The 22,806-nt window shown below is 48.4% G+C and overlaps 1 pseudogene across 1 annotated transcript in view; it reads right to left on the reverse strand.

Moving 5' to 3' along the window:
• Positions 1-4,452: 4,452 nt before the first annotated feature.
• The window catches only part of LOC143289728 (uncharacterized), a 140,188-nt pseudogene continuing 121,834 nt past the window's right edge, over positions 4,453-22,806 (reverse strand). The window contains exons 15-20 of the transcript XR_013056269.1: positions 22,263-22,338; positions 20,331-20,421; positions 19,821-19,931; positions 14,501-16,544; positions 8,524-8,726; positions 4,453-7,022 (exon numbers count right to left, since the gene is read on the reverse strand). The product of XR_013056269.1 is annotated as an uncharacterized LOC143289728 (transcript). The remainder of the gene's footprint in view (positions 7,023-8,523; positions 8,727-14,500; positions 16,545-19,820; positions 19,932-20,330; positions 20,422-22,262; positions 22,339-22,806) is intronic.

Genomic DNA, 22,806 nt, shown 5'->3' on the forward strand with positions numbered 1-22,806 from the left:
GAAGTGATAAAGGAGGCCTTGTTCAAACAGCCCTCCCAGAAAGTGATGAAGGAGGCCTTGTTCAAACAGTCCTCCCAGAAAGTGATGAAGGAGGCCTTGTTCAAACAGTCCTCCCAGAAAGTGATGAAGGAGGCCTTGTTCAAACAGTCCTCCCAGGAAGTGATGAAGGAGACCTTGTTCAAACAATCCTCCCAGGAAGTGATGAAGGAGGCCTTGTTCAAACAATCCTCCCAGGAAGTGATGAAGGAGGCCTTGTTCAAACAGTCCTCCCAGGAAGTGATGAAGGAGGCCTTGTTCAAACAATCCTCCCAGGAAGTGATGAAGGAGGCCTTGTTCAAACAGTCCTCCCAGGAAGTGATGAAGGAGGCCTTGTTGAAATAGTTCTCCCAGGGAGTGATGAAGGAGGCCTTGTTGAAATAGTTCTCCCATGAAGTGATGAAGGAGGGAGACGGAGAGGGAAATGGAGAGGGAAACGGAGGAAAACCAAACCTACCCACAATGGACTGGCAACACTGCGGACAAGACAGAAAACCCACTTGCAGAGACCCAGGCTTTGACATAAACCCCACAGACCTGCAGGAATCTGGTGAGCATGTCTTCTGTGTGGCGCCCCAATGACTCTTGACAGAACTGAGGGAGGTGAAGGAGGAGGTAGCACCAAGGATGTTGGTAAGAAAACAACAACTATTCACCAGTGTGGTCATTTCATCCAGTCATTGACATCATTCATGGGTCATCCCCTCAGTACAGTTCTGTAGGGGCCACGATACCATTCACCCTCTGAAGATGTACGAGTTTTTGTGGACCTGTCAGGATAATACCTATAATGGGTAATGTACTGTCTTCAGGATACCCGTAATGGGTAATATACTGTCTTCAGGATACCCATAATGGGTAATATACTGTCTTCAGGATACCCATAATGGGTAACAAACTGTCTTCAGCGTACCCATAATGGGTAACAAACTGTCTTCAGTGTACCCATAATGGGTAACATACTGTCTTCAGTGTACCCATAATGGGTAACATACTGTCTTCAGTGTACCCATAATGGGAAACATACAGTTTTAAGGGGAGGAATGAAATCGCTTCAATATCACTCTCAATGAAGTGTGTTGTTGAATCTTTTCCAGCTCTTTTTTGAAACTGCAAAAAGAAGTAATTCTGTCTATTCTGTTCAGAATCTCTTTGTTCAACATATAAAATATAAACCTTGTGAACGGAGAGAGTTACCACTCTTTACTATTTGTTAATCATATAAAATATATATTCCAAAATAAATCTGCAAAGTTTCCAAAGCTGTTGGTGCTACAAAGCCTGGCACAAGACCCAACCAATGGGCTCTGTTGCTTTGGGTTTTCTGTCACCGTCCTCATGACTGAGGTGTGTGTGTGTGTGTGTGGGGGGGGGGGGGGGGGGGGGGGGGGGGACATACTGAATTCCTTCATGTGCCAGGGGTGTGGGTGTGTGTGTGTGTGTGTGTGGGGGGGGGGGGGGCGTAGTCATTCTCCTGAGGATGATGTGAGGCACAGGCAGTGTGTTAGAACTCTTGTTCAATGCAATCTTTTCCCCACTTCTGATCGCAGGTCGCTCACACTGACGCTTCTTCCAGACCCCAGCAACAAGGCAGTGTGTGTTGCAAGTTTCATGCAAGAAAAGAGAGAGAGGGAGAGAAAAAAAAGTGTGCGTAGTGTGTGACAGCGAGACAAAATAGACGTGATGTGTGTTGTGAGTGAGTCACCACCTCCCCAAACCACCTCATCTCCTTCACGCACCTTCCTCCCTCGTGTCGATTCCTTATATGGTGAAGTGTTCTGAGTGGTGCCCCCTGAGTGACTCTTCACAGAGCTGAGGCACCAGGGGATGTGATGCATGGGAGGGGATGGGGTACCCACGTCCAGCAACTCTGGAGGTGAACAGCCAATGGAAACACAGGCAACCGAGGATGGTGCTGTGCATGGGAGGGGATAGGGTACCCACGTCCAGCAACTCTGGGGGTGAACAGCCAATGGAAACACAGCAACCGAGGATGGCACTGTGCATGGGAGGGGATGGGGTACCCACGTCCAGCAACTCTGGAGGTGAACAGCCAATGGAAACACAGGCAACCGAGGATGGTGCTGTGCATGGGAGGGGATAGGGTACCCACGTCCAGCAACTCTGGAGGTGAACAGCCAATGGAAACACAGGCAACCGAGGATGGCGCTGTGCATGCATGAACAAAATTTATGCTTTTTTTTGTTTTGTTTGTTTCTTTGTTTCATCCTCAGTGTGACTGTGTGGTTGATGTCACGGTCACCAGATGTACCCTACCCACACCACGGCGGAGAAGGAAGTAACTGTTTATATGTCATGCTTCAAAGTGCTTTATGTGTTTAATGTCATGCTTCAGTGTGCATTAATTGTTTAATGTCATGCTTTAAAGTGCAATAAGCGTTTAATTTCGTGCTTCAAAGTGCTCTAATTGTTTAATGTCATGCTTTAAAGTGCATCGAGTGTTCAATTTCATGCTTCAAAGTGTTTTAAGAGTTTAATGTCATTCTTCAGTGTGCATTAATTGTTTAATTTCATGCTTCAAAGTGCAATAAGCGTTTAATTTTGTGCTTCAAAGTGCTCTAATTGTTTAATGTCATGCTTTAAAGTGCACTGAGTGTTTAATTCCATGCTCCAAAGTGCACTAAGTGTTGAATGCATTGTTTCTAAGTGCATACATTGCTTAAAGTCATGTTTCTTTGTGCATCATGTGCTCAACCCCTGAACGATGTGCCTGCATACATTTTGTAAAAAAACAACCCAGCAACCAAACAGACGATACGAAATGAGGTGTGTACCGTTTCTGTGTGCGGGTGTATCACGTGCTGGTGTTCATGGTATTCACCCGCAGAGACCCAGGCTTTGACACACAAGCGAAAGACCTGGTGGAGTCTGGTGAAGTGTTCTGTGCGGTGCCTGCCCCGTGAGTGACTCTTCACAGAGCTGAGGCACCAGGGGGTGTCATGCATGGGAGGGGATAGGGTACACAAGTCCAGCAACTTTAAAAAAAAAAAATCATTCTTTAAAATAAATATTTCCCCTTGCCTTTACCACCAAAGTCCTGCACTGCAAACAGCAGTCAACAGTTTTCACACTTCAAAACGTTTTTTTACACCCAGCATTCTTACAGAATGAACCAAGACCACACTAACCCTTCAAATCAAACCGATCGGAAGGCCATCTCAGCATATCCAGAATGGTAACAAATTACAAATCAATACAACGATGGCAAAGAAGAAGTCTGCAGAATAAGCAGAGACTTGGGAAAATTCTTAACTCACTCAGTATGGCCAGTCCTCTCTTCTCCTCTACACAGACCCCTTGGATGTCCAGTGGGTGTCTGAATGACCCAATCTTCAGCTTCCGTCGTCAGAATTGTGGTATTCTTTGTCAACATTCACCTCTTCAGTGTAAGAGCCTTCCGCTTGTAATATTTTGATGGTGGTAATTGGGGTGAAACGCTGTTAACGTCGTCTCTTTCGCCGTTCGTATGGAGAGAGTTAAAGGGGCCTTAGCAGTGCTACCTTACTTAGTGTTAAAACTTTCCCCAAGGTAATGGAATAAGCAGAGACTTAAGAAAATTCTTCAAGCGATCTTAGAAGAGCTATGTCACTTAGTAGTAAGACTTTTCCCAAGTCTATGGAGTTTGGGAAGATCTGGGGAAAACTGTGGACTGCCGACGCTGGAACTGCGACGGACGAACCTGGGTGTGGCTGTGTATGGGGGAATCTAAATGAGCGGCGTGGGAGTAATGCCACTGAAACGGCGCAGATGATGGGGCAGCAAAAAAAAAAAAAAAAAAAAAAAAAGATTAGGGGAAAACTCTTAATGCAAAGCAAACAGCACTGCTAGGATCACAGCTCATGTGAAGCGGTATGGGTGATTTTCACAGAGTCCAGTTTTGTTTCCACACACATGGGGAGTCCACAAAGGAAGAGACTGAAGGATGAAATCTATTGCACCTTTCCCCCCTACTCCATCAACCACACCACAGGTCACTGACAGCTGACCGACTGACCGGCCAGAACAATGAGGTCAACACTTCTCTTCCCTTTTCCTTGGGCTGCTGCCTCTGCTACTGTTCAGCATCAGTGAATGGATCTCACTGCAGAACATCTGAACCATGTGCTTTCCCTTGCAGACCATTTGGAACACACACACTGGCTCGCTGTCTTTCCCACGTCTCAAGAGGATGAGTCATTGAGCTGTTCATTCTATCCGTGGAGTTGTTCAGTTTTCACAAACTCCTGCCTGAATGAAACAGAGCCTTGTTGTAAGGCAGGGAACTAGGGTGGCCTCCACAATCCTGGCTGTTTGTGCTGGTTGCTGTGGAAAAAATAAGTTCAGAATAATAGAACTTATCCAAAATGCACTCAGAACAAACTTTCGCAATGCACACACACACACACACATTAATAATTCTGAATCGGCAGAACATTTTTGAGGACTGGTTGGGTGCGTCAGTGAAGTCCTGGAAGTCACTGAAGTCCTGGTAGTTCTTTTCTGACAGATAGTCGGCGCCATCCTGTAGTGTTCTGTATGGTACAGCAACGGCGCCATCCTGTAGAGTTCTGTATGGTACAGCAACGGCGCCATCCTGTAGAGTTCTGTATGGTACAGCAACGGCACCATCCTGTAGAGTTCTGTATGGTACAGCAACGGCACCATCCTGTAGTGTTCTGTATGGTACAGCAACGGCGCCATCCTGTAATGTTCTGTATGGTACAGCAACGGCGCCATCCTGTAGTGTTCTGTATGGAACAGCAACGGCGCCATCCTGTAATGTTCTGTATGGTACAGCAACGGCGCCATCCTGTAGTGTTCTGTATAGCAATGGCGCCATCCTGTAGTGTTCTGTATAGCAATGGCGCCATCCTGTAGTGTTCTGTATGGTACAGCAACGGCGCCATCCCTGTAGTGTTCTGTATGGAACAGCAATGGCGCCATCCCTGTAGTGTTTTGTATAGCAATGGTGCCACTCCTATTTTGGGCAAGGGAAGGAAGTCTGCAGACAAGGGAAGCTGAGAAGAACCAAGGTGAAAAATCACACACTGTCCTCCTCACACTGAGTAAAATTAAAAATGAATTTTGTGCAGCTATCTGTAATCCCTTCCCAGTTTTCCTGACACTACTCCAGCTCCTGTGTGCCGCGCCGCAGTGACTCTCCACAGAGCTGAAGGAGAAGAGGAGAAGACCAAGAAGCAGAAGACAGCTTCCAAATGTTTTCTTTTTCTTCTGAGTGTTGAAGAGCATTCTCAACTTCCAAATGTTTTCTTTTTCTTCTGAATGTTGAAGAGCATTCTCCATTGCATTGCCTCAATTTTCAGTGCTATAAAGACAACTTCTGAATGTTGAAGAGCATTCTCCATTGCATTGCCTCAATTTTCAGTGCTATGGAGACAACTTCTGAATGTTGAAGAGCATTCTCCATTGCATTGCCTCAATTTTCAGTGCTATAAAGACAACTTCTGAATGTTGAAGAGCATTCTCCATTGCATTGCCTCAATTTTCAGTGCTAAAAAGACAACTTCTGAAATGTTGAAGAGCACCCTCTATACACTGCTGCAGAATTCAGTGCTAAAAAGACAACTTCTGAATGTTGAAGAGCATTCTCCATTGCATTGCCTCAATTTTCAGTGCTATAAAGACAACTTCTGAATGTTGAAGAGCATTCTCCATTGCATTGCCTCAATTTTCAGTGCTAAAAAGACAACTTCTGAATGTTGAAGAGCAGCCTTCATACACTGCCTCAGAATTCAGTGCTATGAAGACAACTTCTGAATGTTGAAGAGCACCCTCTATACACTGCTGCAGAATTCAGTGCTATGAAGACAACTTCTGAATGTTGAGAGCATCCTCCATACACTGCCTCAGAACTCAGCAATATTTTCCACAGCATCAGACTTGACACACAGCCTGGTTGTCTCCCCTGTGCCAAGCACTGACACAACCCTCCACACTTCCCACCCACAAGACACTGGGTTCACTGTCTGCTGAAAGGCTCCACACCAGTGTTTGCAAACATGGCAGTGATCTCTCCTCCTCTCGGTCTCATCACTGGTGACTCGTACACATCACCAGCACCGTGTCAGAATCACACACCATATCACACGCCAGCACAGCACAGTTCTGCTCTCCCGTTTGGTCACGTGGTCAGTTGACTTGACAGCAGTTTCCACCGAAGTCGTACCATTTTATCACATGAACAACACCGGTCACTACTCTCCATTCACATAGGTTAACTAACGCCTTCATGAAATATCAGCGATGCTTTCTGGAAGTGCTCACCGAGTTGTTGCAAGCGTTGCTCAACACTTTTGACAGGTGTGTCTTTCAACACGTGCAGCTCACGACTGCCACAGCTATGTCCATGCCGTCACCTGCTCATGGCTTATGAGTGTGTCTGTCCATCAACAAGAACTGCTCATCACTGTCACAGGTGTATCACAGGTGAATTTATCCATCACCACGTACTGCTCATGACCATAACATCTGTGTCTATCCATTATCGAGAAGTGCTATTGACTGTCACGGGTATATCTAACCAACAGCTCACGACTCACACACATTTCTATCCAACACACACTGCTCACGACTGTCTCAGGTGTATGTCTACCCATCAACAAGTACTGCTCTTGAACCCAGCCAAGTCGGCAGTGGTCAGTTTGGACCGCAGGGGTCCGGTCAGTCCGTTGTGAGGAGAGTCACTGGGCCCCCCTCGCCCCCCACCCCCCTCCACTCCCTCCACACTGTTGTTGCTGTTGTTGTTGTTGTTGCTGTCGTCCACTGTCGTGGTGCCCGTGCTGCTGTTGGTGGAGGAGGAGGAGGCGTGCTCTCGTAGGTCGGCCAGCGCCTTCAGCAGCTTGGCGTTGGCGCTGTCCAGGGTTCGAATCCTCTGCTCCTGGACCTCGATGACCTGCTGCTTCTCGTGGACCACCTTCTGCATGTCGGCCTGCTCCCTGCGCAGCTCCTCCTCGATGCTCACCAGTCTGGGGGACAACACAGGGGTCTCTGTCAGGTTCTCTCACTCCACGGGGCGTCATTGTGTCAGGACAGTTCTATGCTACGCTACCACCACGTCTTGCTATGAACATATCCTGACCATGTAGTATTGCCCAACATGCTAGTCAGGCCTTTAGTGCAGATGTATCTCTCTCTCTCTCTTTCTCTCTCTCTCTATATATATATATAAATAGATATAGATTGATTGATAGATAGACAAACAGATAGATCTAGATACAGAATACTATATAAAACCCCAAAGAAAAGAATTGTCCTTTTTTTCTGTTCTCAAATTTTTGCCCATAAGGCTTCATCAGGAGAGCGTCTTGTCTGGACACACACACACACACACACATATATATATATATAAAAGTGGAGTGATGGCCTAGAGGTAATGCGTCCGCCTAGGAAGCGAGAGAATGTGAGCGCGCTGTATGAAGTTATCCTCCTTCCTCTTCTCTTCTCTTCACAACAGTCTGCTCACCACACACCTTTCAGTGACTCACCACTATCAATAACTCACCACCCTCCTTTCCATAACTCACCTCCCACCAACAACTAACCCACACCCACCACCTTCAATAACTGACCACCACCATCAATAACTGACCACCACCACCCACCTTTCAATAACTGACTGACCACCAATAACTGACCATGACCAATCACTGACCACCACCACCACCAATAACTGACCACCACCACCAATAACTGACCACCACCATCACCAATAGTTTCAGTTTATAACTAACCACCACCAATAACTGAACCACCACCATCAATAACTGACCACCACCACCAATAACTGACCACCATCATCAATAACTGACCACCACCACCACCAATAGTTTCAGTTTCAGTTTATAACTGACCACCACCACCAATAACTGACCACCACCAATAACTGACCACCACCAATAACTGACCACCACCACCAATAACTGACCACCATCATCAATAACTGACCACCACCACCACCAATAGTTTCAGTTTCAGTTTATAACTGACTACCACCACCAATAACTGACCACCACCAATAACTGACCACCACCACCAATAACTGACCACCACCAATAACTGACCACCACCACCAATAACTGACCACCATCAATAACTGACCACCACTAATAACTGACCACAACCAATAACTGACCACCACTAATAACTGACCACCACCATCAATAACTGACCACCACCACCAATAACTGACCACCATCAATAACTGATCACCACTAATAACTGACCACAACCAATAACTGACCACCACTAATAACTGACCACCACCATCAATAACTGACCACCACCACTAATAACTGACCACCACTAATAACTGACCACCATCAATAACTGACCACCACCACTAATAACTGACCACCACTAATAACTGACCACCACTAATAACTGACCACCACCGATCACTGACCACCCCCACCAATAACTGACCACTTTACACTGACAGACCCCCACCCTCACCCCACCCCCACCCACCTCTCGATAATGGACTTCATCTGTCCGTCCTTCTGTGCCTGTTGTTGTCTGATGCGCTGTTCGCTCTCCGCCAGTCGTGACTGCCACTCCGCCATCAGCTGGTGCGTGTCCACCTCGTGCTCCATCAGCCGCATCTCCGCTGACTGCAGTCTCACCTGGGCCTCCACCAGCTGCTGGCGAAGCACCTGCACCTCCCCCTCGTACTGTGTGGACACACAGGTATGTATCATTGTGCAGGCACACACACACACACCTGCACCTCCCCCTCGTACTGTGTGGACACACAGGTATGTATCATTGTACAGGCACACACACACACACACACACACACACACACACACACACACACACACACACACACATGCATGCACACATACATCTAATATTACTCTGAGTGAAAAGATGTTAAAGAATGCACATAAATGCGCACACACACACACACACACACACACACAAGCATGTACATGCACACACACACACATCTAATATAACTCGAAGTAAAAAGATGTTAAATTAAAGAATGCACATAAATGCACACACACACACACACACACACACATGCACGCATGATCATGCATATGCAAACACACATCATGCACAAACACACACATATACATCTAATATCCCTTAAATGCACACACTCAAACACATGCATGCACCAGCACACAGAAACGCACACATATACATCCAATATCACTTAAAGTGAAAAGATGCTAAATTAAAAACACACATAAATGCACACACTCAAACACGTGCATGCACCAGCACACACACACGCACACACACACACACACACACACACACACACACACAGATGACAGTGTGGGGAAACAGAAAATGCAGTACACACACACACACGCATTCACACACACACACACACACACACACACAGAGTGAGATAGAACAGAAGATGCAGTACAACCCGCCCAATCCCACCCACCACACACACACAACATTAATGGTTCCATGTAAAACTGCTGATGCTGGGACAATGACAGCTCTGTGTTGGGGAGCAGTGTGACAGCTGGACAATGACAGACAAACCCAGGTGTTGCTGTGTGTTCGGGACTCTGAATGAGCAGTGTGATGCTGTGTGTGGGGGACTCTGAATGAGCAGTACAATGCTCTGTGTGGGGGGACTCTGAATGAGCAGTGTGATGCTCTGTGTGGGGGACTCTGAATGAGCAGTGTGATGCTCTGTGTGGGGGACTCTGAATGAGCAGTGTGATGCTCTGTGTGGGGGACTCTGAATGAGCAGTGTGATGCTCTGTGTGGGGGACTCTGAATGAGCAGTGTGATGCTCTGTGTGGGGGGGGACTCTGAATGAGCAGTGTGATGCTGTGTGGGGGGACTCTGAATGAGCAGTACAATGCTCTGTGTGGGGGACTCTGAATGAGCAGTACAATGCTCTGTGTGGGGGGACTCTGAATGAGCAGTACAATGCTCTGTGTGGGGGGACTCTGAATGAGCAGTGTGATGCTCTGTGTGGGGGGGGACTCTGAATGAGCAGTACAATGCTCTGTGTGGGGGGACTCTGAATGAGCAGTGTGATGCTGTGTGTGGGGGACTCTGAATGAGCAGTGTGATGCTGTGTGTGGGGGACTCTGAATGAGCAGTGTGATGCTCTGTGTGGGGGACTCTGAATGAGCAGTACAATGCTCTGTGTGGGGGGACTCTGAATGAGCAGTGTGATGCTGTGTGGGGGGGACTCTGAATGAGCAGTGTGATGCTGTGTGTGGGGGACTCTGAATGAGCAGTGTGATGCTCTGTGTGTGGGACTCTGAATGAGCAGTGTGACAGCTGGACAATGACAGACAAACCCAGGTGTTGCTGTGTGTTCGGGACTCTGAATGAGCAGTGTGATGCTGTGTGTGGGGGACTCTGAATGAGCAGTACAATGCTCTGTGTGGGGGACTCTGAATGAGCAGTGTGATGCTGTGTGTGGGGGACTCTGAATGAGCAGTACAATGCTCTGTGTGGGGGACTCTGAATGAGCAGTGTGATGCTGTGTGTGGGGGGACTCTGAATGAGCAGTACAATGCTCTGTGTGGGGGGACTCTGAATGAGCAGTACAATGCTCTGTGTGGGGGGACTCTGAATGAGCAGTACAATGCTCTGTGTGGGGGGACTCTGAATGAGCAGTACAATGCTCTGTGTGGGGGACTCTGAATGAGCAGTGTGATGCTCTGTGTGGGGGACTCTGAATGAGCAGTGTGATGCTCTGTGTGGGGGGACTCTGAATGAGCAGTACAATGCTCTGTGTGGGGGACTCTGAATGAGCAGTACAATGCTCTGTGTGGGAGGGACTCTGAATGAGCAGTGTGATGCTCTGTGTGGGGGACTCTGAATGAGCAGTGTGATGCTGTGTGTGGGGGGACTCTGAATGAGCAGTACAATGCTCTGTGTGGGGGACTCTGAATGAGCAGTGTGATGCTGTGTGTGGGGGGACTCTGAATGAGCAGTACAATGCTCTGTGTGGGGGGACTCTGAATGAGCAGTACAATGCTCTGTGTGGGGGGACTCTGAATGAGCAGTACAATGCTCTGTGTGGGGGGACTCTGAATGAGCAGTACAATGCTCTGTGTGGGGGACTCTGAATGAGCAGTGTGATGCTGTGTGTGGGGGACTCTGAATGAGCAGTACAATGCTCTGTGTGGGGGGACTCTGAATGAGCAGTGTGATGCTCTGTGTGGGGGGACTCTGAATGAGCAGTACAATGCTCTGTGTGGGGGACTCTGAATGAGCAGTACAATGCTCTGTGTGGGGGGACTCTGAATGAGCAGTGTGATGCTCTGTGTGGGGGACTCTGAATGAGCAGTGTGATGCTGTGTGTGGGGGACTCTGAATGAGCAGTACAATGCTCTGTGTGGGGGGACTCTGAATGAGCAGTGTGATGCTCTGTGTGGGGGGACTCTGAATGAGCAGTACAATGCTCTGTGTGGGGGACTCTGAATGAGCAGTGTGATGCTCTGTGTGGGGGGACTCTGAATGAGCAGTGTGATGCTCTGTGTGTGGGGACTCTGAATGAGCAGTACAATGCTCTGTGTGGGGGACTCTGAATGAGCAGTGTGATGCTCTGTGTGGGGGGACTCTGAATGAGCAGTACAATGCTCTGTGTGTGGGGACTCTGAATGAGCAGTGTGATGCTCTGTGTGGGGGACTCTGAATGAGCAGTACAATGCTCTGTGTGGGGGGACTCTGAATGAGCAGTGTGATGCTCTGTGTGGGGGGACTCTGAATGAGCAGTACAATGCTCTGTGTGGGGGACTCTGAATGAGCAGTGTGATGCTGTGTGTGGGGGGACTCTGAATGAGCAGTGTGACAGCTGGACATTGACAGACAAACCCAGGCCATGCTGTGTGTGGAGGACATTAGTTATAGTTTTTATAGTTGTTTGATGCTGGTGTTTATAGCTTTTTTTATTTTTTATTTTCTGGATTGTCTCTCCCTATCTCCACCCCCTCCACACATAGACACACACACTTCTTCCCCCCACACCCCCTCCACACATAGACACACACTTCTTCCCCCCACACCCCCTCCACACATAGACACACAGATCATTCACACCCCCACAGCAGCACCCCCTCTCCCATCATTAGATCACACACACTCATCCCTCACCACACACCATCTAATCATAGAAAAACATTAATTAATGCACCCCACCACACCCACCTACCACACATGCACCATACTTGCTTGCACCCACACACCCCCACACATTACACATACAAAGTGACAGATTTTCAAACACCTATCACACACTAAAGGGCAGCACACACCATCCCCACACCACCCTCACACAAGACACACACACTCTCACCCACCAGACACACACACACACACTAGACACACACACTCTCACACCCACACACCACCCCACACACAACACACACACCACCCACAACACCCCACACACACATAGACCCCACCCCACACACCACCCCACACACCCCATCACACACATAGACACACACACATCATCCACACACACACAACACACACACACACACACAGTGAGGAACAATCATCATATCTTACTTCCCTCCAAAACCCATCTACACAAACCTTTGTACATAAACATCGTTCTATTACCCACACCCCAAATGACTACACACAACACACACACTTCTCCCAACATACATCACAGCATTTATCTACACTACCCTACCTCGCACACATAGCACACAACTTCATAAACCACCACACACATAGACACAAACACTTCTTACCCCACACACACCTCCACACAGTGAGATAACAAAGATCATCCCCCCCAATCCACCCCCCACAACACACACACTACATGTTCTTAAAACGCCTTCCACAATGAAACAAACACCATTGCTGTTGTGCCCAGAAGACTGTCAGCTACAATGACAACAGCCACTGTTTGACCCAAGCACCCTTACTCAACACTCTGAGACTCTAATGAGCAGTCATTGCTCCTACCAAATAGCAACGCTCACACTGACAGACAACCACCACTTTTACTCCTGGCGTCACCACATGCAACAATAGACACCACCAGCTTTTCGGGACAACCCCTCCACACATAGCAACTCTCCACACACCCCCCACACATAGACACACACACTTCTTCCCCCCACACCCCCCTCCACACATAGACACACACACTTCTTCCCCCCACACCCCCCTCCACACATAGACACACACACTTCTTCCCCCCCACACCCCCTCCACACATAGACACACACACTTCTTCCCCCCACACCCCCTCCACACATAGACACACACACTTCTTCCCCCCACACCCCCCTCCACACATAGACACACACACTTCTTCCCCCCACACCCCCCCTCCACACATAGACACACACACTTCTTCCCCCCACACCCCCCTCCACACATAGACACACACACTTCTTCCCCCCCACACCCCCCTCCACACATAGACACACACACTTCTTCCCCCCACACCCCCTCCACACATAGACACACACACTTCTTCCCCCCACACCCCCTCCACACATAGACACACACACTTCTTCCCCCCCACACCCCCTCCACACATAGACACACACACTTCTTCCCCCCACACCCCCTCCACACATAGACACACACACTTCATCCCCCCCACACCCCCCTCCACACATAGACACACACACTTCTTCCCCCCCACACCCCCTCCACACATAGACACACACACTTCTTCCCCCCACACCCCCTCCACACATAGACACACACACTTCTTCCCCCCACACCCCCCCTCCACACATAGACACGCACACTTCTTCCCCCCCACACCCCCTCCCCACCTCCCACCCATCCCCTTATTATTATTTAGTATCAATTTCTGTAGAAAAATTCCAATTTTCTAAAAATTTATTTCATTATCATAATCATTTTTTATTTGTCTAACATCACTTAAAGTGGAAAACACACACACACACAAACTTCTTCCCCCCAACCCCCCTCCCCACCCCACCCGACACCCTCTGTTTAAAAACACTCCTTTTTCTATATTTCATCTTACATATCTATCCCTTTTCATTATCATTACTATTCTATTCGTCCATGATGACATCAAAGCGGAAAGACGTCAGACTGAAGATGGTTCTTCTTCTTCTTCTTCTTCTTCTGCGTTCACTCGTATGCACACGAGTGGGCTTCTACGTGTATGACCGTTTTTACCCCGCCATGTAGGCAGCCATACTCCGTTTTCGGGGGGGTGCATGCTGGGTATGTTCTTGTTTTCCATAACCCACCGAACGCTGACATGGATTACAGAATCTTTAACGTGCGTATTTGATCTTCTGCTTGCATATACACACGAAGGGGGTTCAGGCACTAGCAGGCCTGCACATATGTTGACCTGGGAGATCGGAAAAATCTCCACCCTTCAACCACCAGGCGCTGTCACCGTGATTCGAACCCGGGACCCTCAGATTGACAGTCCAACGCTTTAACCACTCGGCTATTGCGCCCGTCGAAGACGGTTCAATGTTCTCACCTCCTGCTTGGTTCTCTCCTGTTCCTGCAGCTTCCTCTGCACGGAGCTGATGCCCATGTGCACGGCGCTCTGTGGGGACAGACGTCGGCCCTGGCCGCTGAGCGAGCCCTGACTCTGAGCGCTGTGCACACTGGACAGGCTGTTCTCCCGAGAGAAGCGCGGGGAGCTGCTGGTGCCGGCTGAGTGCAGGTGCACCGGGGTCCCTCCCTTCATGATGACCGACTCCGTGGCTGTGCGAGGCAGCGGCGGGGTCTGCTGGCGCTGCAGGCAGCCAAAGTCCATGCTGTGGGACAGGTGGTGGGGCCGCGACCCCAGCTGTCGCGCCTCTGAGGAGGAGGACGAGGAGGAGGGGGAGGAGGAGGAGGGGGAGGAGGAGCTATCACAGTTGGTGGTGGTGGTGGTGGTGGTGCGGTCGGGGCGGGGGGGGATGGCGGGAGGGGGCCCCGCACTGTCCTCCTCCTCCCGCAGTTTGCTCAGCAGTCTGTGCGGTCGGGGCGGGACCTCCGGGGGGGGCAGGGAAGGGCCCGAGTTCGAGCCCGAGCGCTGCCTCTGCTGCTCTGTCCTGGGGCTGCCGTGAGCCGGCGACGACGCGGATGACGACCAACCCCCCCGCGACGATGACCCCGAGAACTGAGCGCCTCCCCCCTCCCTCCTCCCCCCACCCCTCCTGCCCACCACCAACGCCCCCCTTCCTCCTGTGCGGGTGGAAGGGGAGTGGTGGGTGGTGGTGGTGGTGGTGGTGGAGAGGGAGTCGTTGCTCCCACTGGAGCTGGACAGCTGTGACAGTTTCCTCAGGGGGTCCACACTGCTGTGACTGCCGCCGCTCTGCAGGGAGTGGGAGCGTTGAGACCGCACGCCTCCCTCCCTCCCCCCTCCTTCCTCCACCCCCCTCACCCCCACGTCACCCCCGCCCTCCCTGTGAGCCATGCCGTGCTGCGGAGTGAGGCGACGCTGCTGATGGCAGAGCTGCTGGTGGCGGTACAGGGGGTTGGCAAAGGATAGGGGGTGTGGGGGGGTAGTGGATGATGGGCGACGGCGCCACCACCTCCTGCGAGCCGCCGCTGCTGCTGCCGGTGGTTGTGACCTCCCTTTGTGGGTGAGCCGTGTCCTGCACGGGGCTGCTGCTGTGACTGTAGTAGCCCAGGGACTGGTACCCCGAGGAGGCCATGCCCGAGGACCACTGCCCGATGGACATCTGGGAGGTGTTGGCTGTGGTGGGGCCGTCCAGCTCTGAGGATGAGTTCTGCCCCCCTTCCTCGTCCATGAAGGGGATCAGGTCGATGTAGTCACCATACACACTGTCGTCTGTTGCTGCCGCCCCCGCACTCCCCGCCGCGCTTGCCGTCTGACTCCACGGGTTAAGCATCACACCGTCCTGAGGCAACGCCCCAGCCTGGTGGGGGGTGGTGGGGGTGGCAGACACTCCCCCCACTCCCACCACACCCCCACCACCTTGACGTTTGTGCTGCGAAGAGTGCGAGGACGTGGCCACTGAGGAATACAAGGCGGAGAACTCCTCGGATAACTCGTCCCCCTTGTGGAAGGGGTGGGGGTGGAGGAGGCTGGGTGTGGTATGGGTCTTCACCGTCCCCGCACGAGGGGTGGTGGTGGTGGCAGGGTGGAGGTAGGGGGAGGAGGAGGAGGAGGAGGAGGGTTCAGGGGGGCGCACTGACGCAGACTCTGTGGCTGGGTCCCTCCGCCCGTTCCTGTCGGCGCAGCGGGCGGCGAAGGCCGTCAGGCTTTCCTCGGGCTCCCCACACTGACGCAGCAACTCCCGCACCGCCTGCGTGGTGGGGGAGGGGGAGGTGTCCACTGCCGACCCCCCCAGCCCCCCATCCACGGGCCCCACCCCACCACCACCCTTGTCACTCATTCTGCGCACGTAGGGAAGGGCGGTGGTGGAGGGGGAGGAGGAGGAGGTGGGCATGTTGTCGTAGACCTGACTGTGCCGGGCGGCAGAGTGTTGCTGACCCACGGAAGGGTCATCCAGGGCCTGGGAGATGGTGGTCAGGATGGTCACCAGCTGTGGTAACTTCTCCCCGACCTGCAGCAGGAAGACAGCCATGCCTTCTGTCACTCACTGCCTGGCTCACATCACACAATGTCTACGTCCCTGACAGACACAGTATGGACGTCCCTGACAGACACAGTATGGACGTCCTTAACACAGAGAATGTGGACGTCCTTAAAAGACACAATATGGATGTCCCTAGCAGAGAGAACATGGGTGTCTTTAACACACACAGTATCTATGTCCCTAGCAGAGAGAACATGGATGTCCTCAACAGACACAGTATGGATGTCCTTAACAGACACAGTATGGATGTCCTTAACAGACACAGTATGGATGTCCTTAACAGACACAGTATGGATGTCCTCAACAGACACAGTATGGATGTCCTTAACAGACACAGTATGGATGTCCTTAACAGACACAGTATGGATGTCCTTAACAGACATAGAACATGGATGTCCTTAACAGACACAGTATGGATGTCCTTAACAGACATAGAACATGGATGTCCTTAACAGACACAGTATGGATGTCCTTAACAGACATAGAACATGGATGTCCTTAACAGACACAGTATGGATGTCCTTAACAGACATAGAACATGGATGTCCTTAACAGACACAGTATGGATGTCCTTAACAGACATAGAACATGGATGTCCTTAACAGACATAGAACATGGATGTCCTTAACAGACACAGTATGGATGTCCTTAACAGACATAGAACATGGATGTCCTTAACAGACACAGTATGGATGTCCTTAACAGACATAGAACATGGATGTCCTTAACAGACACAGTATGGATGTCCTTAACAGACATAGAACATGGATGTCCTTAACAGACACAGTATGGATGTCCTTAACAGACATAGAACATGGATGTGCTTAACAGACACAATATGGATGTCAACAGACACAGTATGGATGTCCTTAACATACACAATATGGATGTCCTTAACAGGCACAGTATGGATGTCCTTAACATACACAATATGGATGTCCTCAACAGACACAGTATGGATGTCCTTAACATACACAATATCGATGTCCTTAACAGACATAGAACATAGATGTCCTTAAAAGACACAATATGGATGTCCTCAACAGACACAGTATGGATGTCCTTAACAGACACAGTATGGATGGCCTTAACAGACACAATATGGATGTCCTTAACACAGTATGGATGTCCTTAACAGACACAGTATGGATGTCCTTAACAGACATAGAACATGGATGTCCTTAACACAGTATGGATGTCCTTAACAGACACAATACGGATGTCCTTAACAGACACAATACGGATGTCCTTAACAGACATAATATGGATGTCCTTAACATGCACAATATGGATGTCCTTAACAGACACAATACGGATGTCCTTAACATGCACAATATGGATGTCCTTAACAGACACAGTATGGATGTCCTTAACAGACACAATATGGATGTCCTTAACATGCACAATATGGATGTCCTTAACAGACACAGTACAGATGTCATTAACATGCACAATATGGATGTCCTTAACAGACACAGTACGGATGTCCTTAACAAACACAATATGGATGGCATTAACAGACACAATACGTATGTCCTTAACATTCACAATATGGATGTCCTTAACAGACACAGTATGGATGTCCTTAACAAACACAATATGGATGGCATTAACAGACACAATATGGATGTCCTTAACATTCACAATATGGATGTCCTTAACAGACACAGTATGGATGTCCTTAACAGACACAATACGGATGTCCTTAACATGCACAATATGGATGTCCTTAACAGACACAATACGGATGTCCTTAACAAACACAGTATGGATGTCCTTAACAGACACAATACGGATGTCCTTAACAGACACAATATGGATGTCCTTAACAGACACAGTATGGATGTCCTTAATAGACACAGTATGGATGTCATTAACAAACACAATATGGATGTCCTTTACAGACAGAATACGGATGTCCTTAACAGACACAGTACAGATGTCCTTAACAGACACATAACAGACACAGTATGGATGTCCTTAACATACACAATATGGATGTCCTTAACAGACACAGTACAGATGTCCTTAACAGACACAGTACAGATGTCCTTAACAGACACAGTATGGATGTCCTTAACAGACACAATACGTATGTCCTTAACAGACACAGTACAGATGTCCTTAACAGACACAATATGGATGTCCTTAACATGCACAATATATTGTCCTTAACATGCACAATATGGATATCCTTAACATGCACAATATGGATGTCCTTAACAGTGAGTATGTGGACATCCCTAACAGAGACAATATGGATGTCCTTAACAGACACAAAATGGATGTCCTTAACAGACACAATAATGGATGTCATTAACAGACACAAAATGGATGTCCTTAACAGACACAATATGGATGTCCTTAACAGACACAATATGGATGTCATTAACAGACACAAAATGGATGTCATTAACAGACACAATATGGATGTCCTTAACAGTGAGTATGTGGGCATCCCTAACAGAGGCAATATGGATATGTCCTTAACAGACAGAATATGGACGTCCCTAACAGAGGCAATATGGATATGTCCTTAACAGACACAATATGGATGTAATTAACAGACACAATATGGATGTCCTTAACAGTGAGTATGTGGACATCCCTAACAGAGGCAATATGGATATGTCCTTAACAGACAGAATATGGACGTCCCTAACAGAGGCAATATGGATATGTCCTTAACAGACAGTATGTGGACATCCCTAACAGAGGCAATATGGATATGTCCTTAACAGACAGAATGTGGACGTCCCCAACAGAGGCAATATGGATATGTCCTTAACAGACAGAATGTGGACATCCCTAACAGAGGCAATATGGATATGTCCTTAATAGACAGAATGTGGACGTCCCTAACAGAGGCAATATGGATATGTCCTTAACAGACAGAATGTGGACATCCCTAACAGAGGCAATATGGATATATCCTTAACAGACAGAATATGGACGTCCCTAACAGAGGCAATATGGATATGTCCTTAACAGACAGAATGTGGACGTCCCTAACAGAGGCAATATGGATATGTCCTTAACAGACAGAATGTGGATGTCCTTAACAGACAGAATGTGGACGTCCCTAACAGAGGCAATATGGATGTCCTTAACAGACAGAATGTGGACGTCCCTAACAGAGGCAATATGTATGTCCTTAACAGACAGAATGTGGACGTCCCTAACAGACACAATATGGATATGTCCTTAACAGACAGAATGTGGACGCCCCTAACAGTGCCTGACCTCCGGTGACCTGTGGATGAAGTCGAGAAGCATGGAGTGCAGAACGGAGAGCTCTCTCTCCAGGTCGATGTGACCTTCGTATCGCTGGAACTGCTTCCCGCTGTCCTGGGTCTGAACATAGCATCAACGGTCACTGGACAGAACACTGTCTACACACACACACACACACACACACACACACAGATGCATGCATGCACACACACACACCCGACTGTCTCTCTCTCTCTCCTGACACATTTAAGCAACGAGAGCAAAGTGCACAGATATAACACAATTAAAATAAATATGTGGATGAATAATATATATATATATATAAACACACACACACACACACACACACACACACACACACACTGACACATGAGAGAGAGAGAGAGAGAGAGAGAGAGGAAACACTCACAAACACACACACCGCACAGACACACACGCACTAAACACAGCGATAGCACCATCAATCTGTCATATAATGCGACAGAAAGCAACCACGGCTCCACTGCTCACAGTACTCACAGAAATCGTTCTCAGAAAGTTCTTCATCTTCGCTGCTTCTTTCTCGATGAAACCGTTCATGAAGATCATGAACTCCTCCTTCCCTCCAAACCTGACGCACAGGGAAATACACATGTCATCACACACATTACAACACACCTGACGCACAGGGAAATACACATGTCATCACACACATTACAACACACCTGACGCACAGGGAAATACACACGTCATCACACACATTACAACACACCTGACGCACAAGGAAATACACACGTCACCACACACATTACAGCACACCTGACGCACAAGGAAATACACACGTCATCACACACATTACAGCACACCTGACGCACAAGGAAATACACACGTCATCACACACATTACAACACACCTGACGCACAAGGAATTACACACGTCACCACAAACATTACAAAACACCTGACGCACAAGGAAATACACACGTCATCACACACATTACAACACACCTGACGCACAAGGAATTACACACGTCACCACACACATTACAACACACCTGACGCACAAGGAATTACACACGTCACCACACACATTACAACACACCTGACGCACAAGGAAATACACACGTCACCACACACATTACAACACACCTGACGCACAAGGAAATACACACGTCATCACACACATTACAACACACCTGACGCACAAGGAAATACACACGTCATCACACACATTACAGCACACCTGACGCACAAGGAAATACACACGTCACCACACACATTACAACACACCTGACGCACAACGAAATACACACGTCACGACACACATTACAGCACACCTGACGCACAAGGAAATACACACGTCACCACACACATTACAGCACACCTGACGCACAAGGAAATACACACGTCACCACACACATTACAACACACCTGACGCACAAGGAAATACACACGTCACCACACACATTACAACACACCTGACGCACAAGGAAATACACACGTCACCACACACATTACAACACACCTGATGCACAACGAAATACACACGTCATCACACACATTACAGCACACCTGACGCACAAGGAAATACACACGTCATCACACACATTACAGCACACCTGACGCACAAGGAAATACACACGTCACCACACACATTACAACACACCTGACGCACAAGGAAATACACACGTCATCACACACATTACAGCACACCTGACGCACAAGGAAATACACACGTCATCACACACATTACAACACACCTGACGCACAAGGAAATACACACGTCATCACACACATTACAACACACCTGACGCACAAGGAAATACACACGTCACCACACACATTACAACAAACATTATGCACATCAGTAAAATAAAAACCAAGGCAAGGTACGACAAGAAGTTAATATCATGTGCCCTCTGGAACCAGTACACACACACACACACACACACACTTTCACTTACTCGTATGCGTACACAGTAATTCCCCCCCCCCCCACCCCCACCCCCTACCTCTCCTCCCACTCGATTTTTTTTCCTTAAAGTCTCAAATCCCTGAACTGAAATCATCTTCAGTGTTGACGATCTTCAGCAGTCCATTGCTAATGTATGACTTTTTCAACTCCTTGTTAAATAGTTCAGTTGGTTTGCTGTTATAGTTGTTAGTTTTTCATTAGAAATATGTTATATTGTTATGTTGTTTTTTTTGTTTGTTTTTTTTAAACAAAACTTAAATCAATAATTTTCACACACACACACACACTTTCACTTACTCGTATGCGTACACAGTAATTCCCACCACCGTCCCCCCCCCCCCCCCTCCCCCTCCTCCCACTTGATTTTTTTTCCTTCCCTCGTCTAATATCACTTACAGTGAAAAGACGTTAAACTAAAGAACGAACACACACACACACACACACACACACACACACACACACACAGAAACAGGTATGTGCCCAGTGTGTTGGACTCACTTCGTAAAGTTGGCCAACGTCTGAATGGTCTTGGCGACCAGCGTCAGATTCCTGGCTGCCCTGTCACTGGGGTACTCTGACCACAGTCACATAGACATACATCACTGATGTCATGATGATCAACATCAATACTCTGAACACAGTCACACATCACTGATGTCATGATGATCAACATCAATACTCTGAACACAGTCACACATCACTGATGTCATGATGATCAACATCAATACTCTGAACACAGTCACACATCACTGATGTCATGTTGATCAACATCAATACTCTGAACACAGTCACACATCACTGATGTCATGTTGATCAACATCAATACTATGAACAGTCACACATCACTGATGTCATGTTGATCAACATCAATACTCTGAACACAGTCACATAGACATACATCACTGATGTCATGTTGATCAACATCAATACTCTGAACACAGTCACATAGACATACATCACTGATGTCATGATGATCAACATCAATACTATGAACACAGTCACACATCACTGATGTCATGATGATCAACATCAATACTCTGAA

This window comes from Babylonia areolata, chromosome 14, assembly GCF_041734735.1.
Source record: "Babylonia areolata isolate BAREFJ2019XMU chromosome 14, ASM4173473v1, whole genome shotgun sequence".
In the NCBI taxonomy this organism is placed as follows: domain Eukaryota; kingdom Metazoa; phylum Mollusca; class Gastropoda; order Neogastropoda; family Buccinidae; genus Babylonia; species Babylonia areolata.